This window comes from Polypterus senegalus, chromosome 3, assembly GCF_016835505.1.
Source record: "Polypterus senegalus isolate Bchr_013 chromosome 3, ASM1683550v1, whole genome shotgun sequence".
NCBI classification, from domain to species: Eukaryota; Metazoa; Chordata; class Cladistia; order Polypteriformes; family Polypteridae; genus Polypterus; species Polypterus senegalus.
In genome coordinates this window covers 149,197,341-149,204,942 of record NC_053156.1, presented here as the reverse complement: position 1 = coordinate 149,204,942, position 7,602 = coordinate 149,197,341, and positions in this window count along the sequence as shown.

The window sequence follows — 7,602 nt, the reverse complement described above, 5'->3', positions numbered from 1 at the left end:
CATCCAGACAAATAAAGAAATAAATGATTCAGAGTCTTAAATCAAAACAGTGAACAGTTTACATCCAGAAAAATGGCGGATTTATAGAGAAAAGGATGATGGGACAGGAAATGGTTGGCATGAAGTGACGTTGTAACAGGAACCGGAACCAACATCAAAATGATGAGACGGAAGTGAGGTGTTTTGATGGAGCGGAAGTGACGTCATCAGGGTTGGCGGAAGTGGCGTCATGCGGCCATTTTGGAACCCAGAAGTGGAGGAATTATTTTTCTTCAGGTTTTCTGTTGACCAAAAGAGATTAGGTAAGTACCACGTGACAACCCTCTATCTCGCGATGTTTCACTCACCTTTAGGCTCTTTGACTGCCTCCTAATCGCACATGTGTGACATGGCCCCCCCCTCAACCCAGACCCATCGGGTCGGGCGACCTGCACCGAGAGGTCGTGGACATGAGAGAGAGCATCTGCGTTTGGCTGCAAGGAACCCCTACGATAAATGACACTGAAACGATAAGGCTGAAGATCTAAAAACCACCTAGTGATGCGAGGGTTAGACTCCCGATGAAGGGACATCCACTGTAAAGCAGCATGATCCGTCACCAGAGTAAACTCCCGCCCCAATAGGTAGTACCTTAAAGACGTGACAGCCCACTTAATCGCCAAGGCTTCTCGCTCCACCGCAGCATACTTGGTCTCCCGGTCCAGCAGTTTCCGGCTAAGGTACATAACAGGGTGTTCAGCACCATCAACGCACTGGCTCAGCACGGCACCCAATCCTGTGGCCGATGCGTCGGTTTGGAGGATGAAAGGAACAGAAAAATCAGGAGATCTTAAAACAGGTGCTGACGTAAGGGCCAATTTTAAGTCACTGAATGCTTTATCCACCGAATCATCCCATACCACTTTTAAAGGTACTCGTTTCTTTGTTAAATTAGATAAGGGCGTAGCAATTTCTGAGAAATGCGGTACAAAATGGCGATAGTAATCTGCCAATCCCAAAAAAGCTTGTATCTGCCGCTTATTTATCGGACGGGGCCAATTCAAAATGGCATCAATTTTAGAGCATTGTGGTTTAACAACACCCCCTCCTACTAGGTAGCCTAAATATTTGGCTTCTCTCAACCCAAAAAAACATTTCTTTGGATTAATACGAAGACCTGCTGACGCTAGCTTGGAGAGTATTGTTTTAACCTGCCATACATGATCCTTCCTGCTGGAATAAATGACAACATCATCTAGGTAGGCAGCACTATATGAATTGTGGGGCCGTAGCAGTGTGTCTACCAGACGTTGGAAGGTAGCTGGTGCCCCGTGCAAGCCAAAAGGAAGGACCCTGTATTACCAATGTCCACTGGGTGTACTAAAAGCGTTTTTTTTCTTTGGCGGAGTCCGTTAAGGGAATTTGCCAATACCCTTTCGTCATGCCAAGAGTAGTTAGGAATTGCGCGTTCCCTAACCGATAAAGTGAATCATCCACCCACGGCATGGGATACGCATCAAATTTAGAGACCTGATTAAGTCGTCGAAAGTCATTACAGAACCTCCACGACCCATCAGGTTTAGAAACTAAGACAATTGGACTAGACCAAGGGCTATAGCTTTCCTCAATAACCCCCAGTTCTAGCATTCGTCTAATTTCCAACTCTACTTCCGCTTTCTTTGCCTCCGGGAGCCTATAAGGTCTTTCTCTGACAATCACTCCAGGGTTAGTAATAATGTTGTGAACAATCAGCAGTACGTCCAGGTATCTCGTCCACAACTTTGGGACAGACAAGATAGCCGCCTCGAGATCTTGTCGTTGTTCAGATGTCAATTCGGGCCAAAATTAAGGTGGGCACATGACATAAAAGAGAACGAGGCTGATTGGACGAGGGATCAGGTTCCCTGTCCTTCCATGGTTTCAGCAAATTAATATGATACACTTGTTCACTCCTCCGATTAGGTTGTTTAACCAAATAATCAGAGTCCTTTTCTCTCCTTAATTTCATAAGGGCCTTGCCAATGTGCTAACAACTTTGAATGAGAAGTTGGGACGAGTACCATCACACGATCACCCGGGACAAATTCCCGAATGGTGGTGTTTGGTTATAATAACGGACTGCGCTGCTTGTGCTTTTCCAAATTTTCTTTTAGAATAGGCCTGATTTTCTCTAGTCTATCGCGTAATTGCACGATATATTCAAGAATATTTGAAGTAGGGAGGACCTCTTCTTCCCATCCTTCTTTTAGCATATCCAAAAGTCCTCTGGGTTGTCTTCCATATAACAATTCAAAGGAGAAAACCAGTAGAGGTCTGAGGACTTCCGATAAGCAAACAAAACGAGAGGAAGCAACTGATCCCAGTTTCTTCCATCCTCGTTAACTACCTTACGTAACATCTGTTTTAAAGTTTGATTGAAACGCTCCACCAACCCGTCAGTTTGGGGATGATAGACAGACGTTTTCAGATGTTTTATTCGGAGTAATTTGGCTACTTCCCTGAACGTCTCCGAAGTGAAAGGAGTCCCTTGGTCCGTTAAAACCTCTTTGGGGATCCCAACACGGGCGAATATCCCTACTAATTCCCGTGCGATGTTCTTCGTATTAGCTGAGCGCAACGGAACAGCTTCCGGAAAGCGAGTGGCATAATCTACTAGTGCCAAAATATATTTAAAGCCTATTAATGAGGGTTCCAGTGGTCCTACGAGATCGACTCCGACTCGTTCAAAGGGATATCAATAAGGGGAAGAGGAGCGAGAGGAGCTCGAGTCCTTCTTGGAATCTGGCAAGTTGACACTCTGGACAGGAAGTGCAAAATCGCGGACCTCCTCATTAATTCCCGGCCAATAGAATTGGAGTTTTATTCTCTCCAACGTTTTTTGGAGCCTAAGTGGGCTCCTAGAAGGTGAGCATGTGCTAATTCACACACCTTTCGCCGAAAAGTGCGTGGAATCAACAACAATGATCGCACTTCTCCCTCGTGCTCTGCCACTCTATATAATAATTCGTTTTTAAGTACAAAGAACGACATCGGTGGCATGGGATCCAGGGTTGTATAACCCTCGGTAGATACTACTGCATTCCTAATAAATTTTAAGGAATCATCGTTCCATTGTTCTCTTTTAAAAGATGATGGTGTTAATAGGAATTGGGCAGTTAAATCTTGTATTGGGTCCTGTGCGACCTTAAAAGGCGGGGTTTCTGTCGCCACGTCCTCCACGTTAACTGTACTAGTTCCCGCAGAGGTCGATGGGACATCGATTTCTTCACATTGGGTACCCGTATGGGTCCGTGCTACTGTGGGACATGGCGTGGAGGCAGTCGGAGCAGTATTCTCCATTACTAAGCCTAAATGTTTAGTTATGTTATTACCACTGGTAATTTTATTCCAGTCTCTACCTAGTATAACTGGAAAAGGGGGATCCGGTAATACAGCCATGGCCATGTTCGTTAGGTTATGATTCACCGATGTCACACATCTGGCAGTTTTATAATATCGGATATCCCCATGAATACATTTTAGACTAGTTTTTATCCTAGTCTACTGTTGCGGTAAAACGAAACGGGCAGCAACAATGGAAATGTTACTCCCGGAATCAAAAATTGCTCTTACCTTCCTGCCATTTATAATAACTGCACCTGTATATGGAAGAGATAAAGGATTAGTCACTGTGGCACAATACCTTTCTCCCCTTACTAATGAGCAATCCATGGGCTCGATGGGACAGTTGGGGGACAGATGTCCAATCTCCCCACACTTGAAACAGCGGGGAAGACTAGCAAATCTGTCCCGTTACGGACGGCAGGCTCGGGAGCTTGTCGGGTGGGCTCAGGAGCTGCCCCACGTGCCTGTTGGGTTCGGCGTGAGAACCGTTCTGATCGCCCTGATTTACAAGCCGCCCAGTGGCGCTCCGTGATTTGTATTAGGGTGTCCATATCTTGGAAATTGTGTTTCCGGACTTGCTGGGCAATGTTTTCAGGGGGGGCATGCACAAAAGTCTCACACACTAATAGCTCGGCCATCTTGTGCAAATTATTAATGGGCTGTAGCTTCAAAGCCCTGGGTTCTGATCGGTCTCTCAGGATCGAATTGCCACTCCCTCCATTCTCTCGCCTGCTGTTCCGGGGATACGCTGTAGCGGTTGAACACCTCTGCTTTCAGAGCGTCATAATTAGCGGCCTGCTCCTCAGTTAGATCATAGTAGGCCCTCTGCTCCGTTCCCTTCAGGTAGGGAGCCAGTTGGTACGCCCATTCCGACCTCGGCCATGCGTTCTGCTTAGTGGTACGCTCAAAAATCAAAAAATATGTTTCAATGTCATTGTTCTCCGTCAATGTAGTTAATGTAATAGGCGGTGACCGAGCGACCTCCGTCCGTACTCCTGCAGCAGCACGAGCGTTGGCCTCTGCTACTTGGGTCCTCGTCTCGCCCATCTGTAATTTTAAAGTCTGTAAATCGCCCATGATGGTGTTTAGGATGGTGTTCAGGTCCTGTTCCTCCGACATCTTGAAAACAGACAAAAACAATCCTGCCGACTACGCCAGTTGTGGAGATTATTCTGGTCCAAATAAATCTTCACAAACAAAACAAAGTTTTGGGGACCGTCCCCATATATTGTCATCCAGACAAATAAAGAAATAAATAATTCAGAGTCTTAAATCAAAACAGTAAACAGTTTACTTCCAGAAAAATGGCGGATTTATAGAGAAAAGGATGATGGGACAGGAAATGGTTGGCATGAAGTGATGTTGTAACAGGAACCGGAACCAACATCAAAATGATGAGACGGAAGTGAGGTGTTTTGATGGAGCCGGAAGTGACGTCATCAGGGTTGGCCGGAAGTGACGTCATCGCGGCCATTTTGGAACCCAGAAGTGGAGGAATTATTTTTCTTCAGGTTTTCTGTTGATCAAAAGAGATTAAGGTAAGTACCACGTGACAACCCTCTATCTCGCGATGTTTCACTCACCTTTAGGCTTTTTGACTGCCTCCTAATCGCACATGTGTGACTATATATATATATATATATATATATATATACATACAGTCAAAGTAAAAAGTATGTGAACCTCTAGGAATTGTCTATATTTATGTCTAATTCCTATAGAAAACATGGTTGTATCTTTGTCAGTCACAATAATGAACGAATAACAGTCTCCTATAACTAAAGATACACAGATTTTCAGAGAATTTTTGACCATATTGAATAAATCATTCAAACCGTGAAACTGAAGGTTGGAAAAAGTAAGTGAACCCTAAGCTAATGACTTTTTAAAAAGCTCATTGCAGTCAGAATTTAGCACTTCTGGAGTCCATTTAATGAAACAAGTTCAGAGGTGTGGCCTAGAATTACTTTGATTGATTAAAAACACTATAAAGTTTGAGTTTTTGATAAGAAGCATATCCAGATAGGAATCATGCCTCGCACAAAAGAGCGGTCTGAAGAGCTACAATTAAGAATTGTTAATCTACATAAGGCTGGAAAGGGTTACAAAATAATCTCAAAGATTTGAGATATTCATCAGTCTACTGTTAGGCAAGTTGTCTATAAATGGAGACAATTTGGTATTGTGGCAACTCTGCCTAGAAGTGGGCGCCCTGCCAAGATGAGCCCAAGAGCACAATGCAGAGTCAGCAATGAGGTAAAGAAGAACCCTAGCGTGACAGCAAAGGACTTGTAGACGTCATTAGAACTGGCTAACATCTCTGTTCATGAGTCAACTATTCGCAAAACATTGAAGAAGAAAGAAGTTCATGGCAGGACACCAAGAAGGAAGCCACTGCTATCAAAAAGAACATTGCTGAACACCTTAAGTTTGCGAAAGAGCACTTGGACAATGGTAGTGGGAAAATGTTTTGTGGAGTGATGAAACCAAAATTGAACTATTTGGGAGGAACAAGCAGAACTTCATTTGGCGTAAAAAGGGCACTGCATATCAACATCAAATCATCATCCCTACAGTACAGTATGGTGGAGGGAACATCGTGATTTCGGCCTGCTTTGCTGCATCAGGGCCTGGACAACTTGCCATCATTAAGGGGAAAATGAATTCACAAGTTTATCAACAAATTATCCAGGATAATGTGAGGGTGTCTGTCTGACTGTCAACTTAAGCTCAGAAGAGGCTGGGTGATGCAACAGGACAATGACCTCAAACATTGCAGCAAATCCACAGCACAATGGCTTCAGAAGAACAAACTCCGCCTTTTGGAGTGGCCCAGTCAGAGCCAAGATCTCAATCCTATTGATAGGCTGTGGAATGACTTGAAGAGAGCCATACACAGAAGACAACCAAAGAACATGATGTGCAGTTACAGGAAACGCCTGGTTGAGGTCATTGCAGCCAAAGGAGGGTCAACCAGTTATTAAATCCCAAGATTCACTTACTTTTTCCACTACCACTATGAACGTTAAATGCGTTTGTAAAATAAAGGACATGAAAGAGTAGAATTTTTTGTGTGTCATTGGCTTAAGCTCATTGTGTATATCAGTACCTGTGACACTTTTTATGACTAATTCATGCAGTAAACCAGATAATTCCAAAGGATTCACATACTTTTTACTTTGACTGTGTACAGTATATAAACAGTCCTGATAACAGAGATGTCATTGGCATGCCTTCTTTCTGTCTATAGTATTTTCCATTAAAACGGAAGTGGTTTTTTTTTTTTTGGCAAAGTGATATTAGATGCATTATGTCCTTAGTGGTCAGCTTCGTTCTTTCTGTTATGGTGGGGTCGTTATTTAGTTTGTCAGTAAAGTCTCTGTGGCCAGATGAATTGGAATCAAGGTATATAGCAACACAACATCAAACAAGACCATGATTTTATCATCAGCAAAGGACACATTCTTTAGGTACTGCAATGCCATTTTGGCACTATTAACAGATATGGTATATATAAATACACACACACACACACACATTTAATATATACAGTGCATCCGGAAAGTGTTCACAGCGCCACACACTTTTTCCACATTTTGTTATGTTATAACCTTATTCCAAAATGGATTAAATTCATTTTTTTTCATCAGAATACTACACACAATACCCCATAATGACAACAGGAAAAAAGTTTACTTGAGGTTTTTACAAAGTTATTAAAAATAAAAAACTGAGAAATCATATGTACATTAGTATTCACAGACTTTGCTCAATAATTTGTCGATGCACCTTTGGCAGCAATTACAGCCTCAAGTCTTTTTGAATATGATGCCACAAGCTTGGCACACCTATCTTTGGCCAGTTTCGCCCATTCCTCTTTGCAGCACCTCTCAAGCTCCATCAGGTTGGATGGGAAGCGTCGGTGCACAGCCATTTTAAGATCTCTCCAGAGATGTTCAATCGGATTCAAGTCTGGGCTCTGGCTGGGCCACTCAAGAACATTCACAGAGTTGTCCTGAAGTCACTCCTTTGATATCTTGGCTGTGTGCTTAGGGTCGTTGTCCTGCTGAAAGATGAACCATCGCCCCAGTCTGAGGTCAACAGCACTCTGGAGCAGGTTTTCATCCAGGATGTCTCTGTACATTGCTGCAGTCATCTTCCATTTATCCTGACTAGTCTCCCAATTCCTGCCGCTGAAAAACCTCCCCACAGCATGCTGCTGCCACCACCATGCTTTAC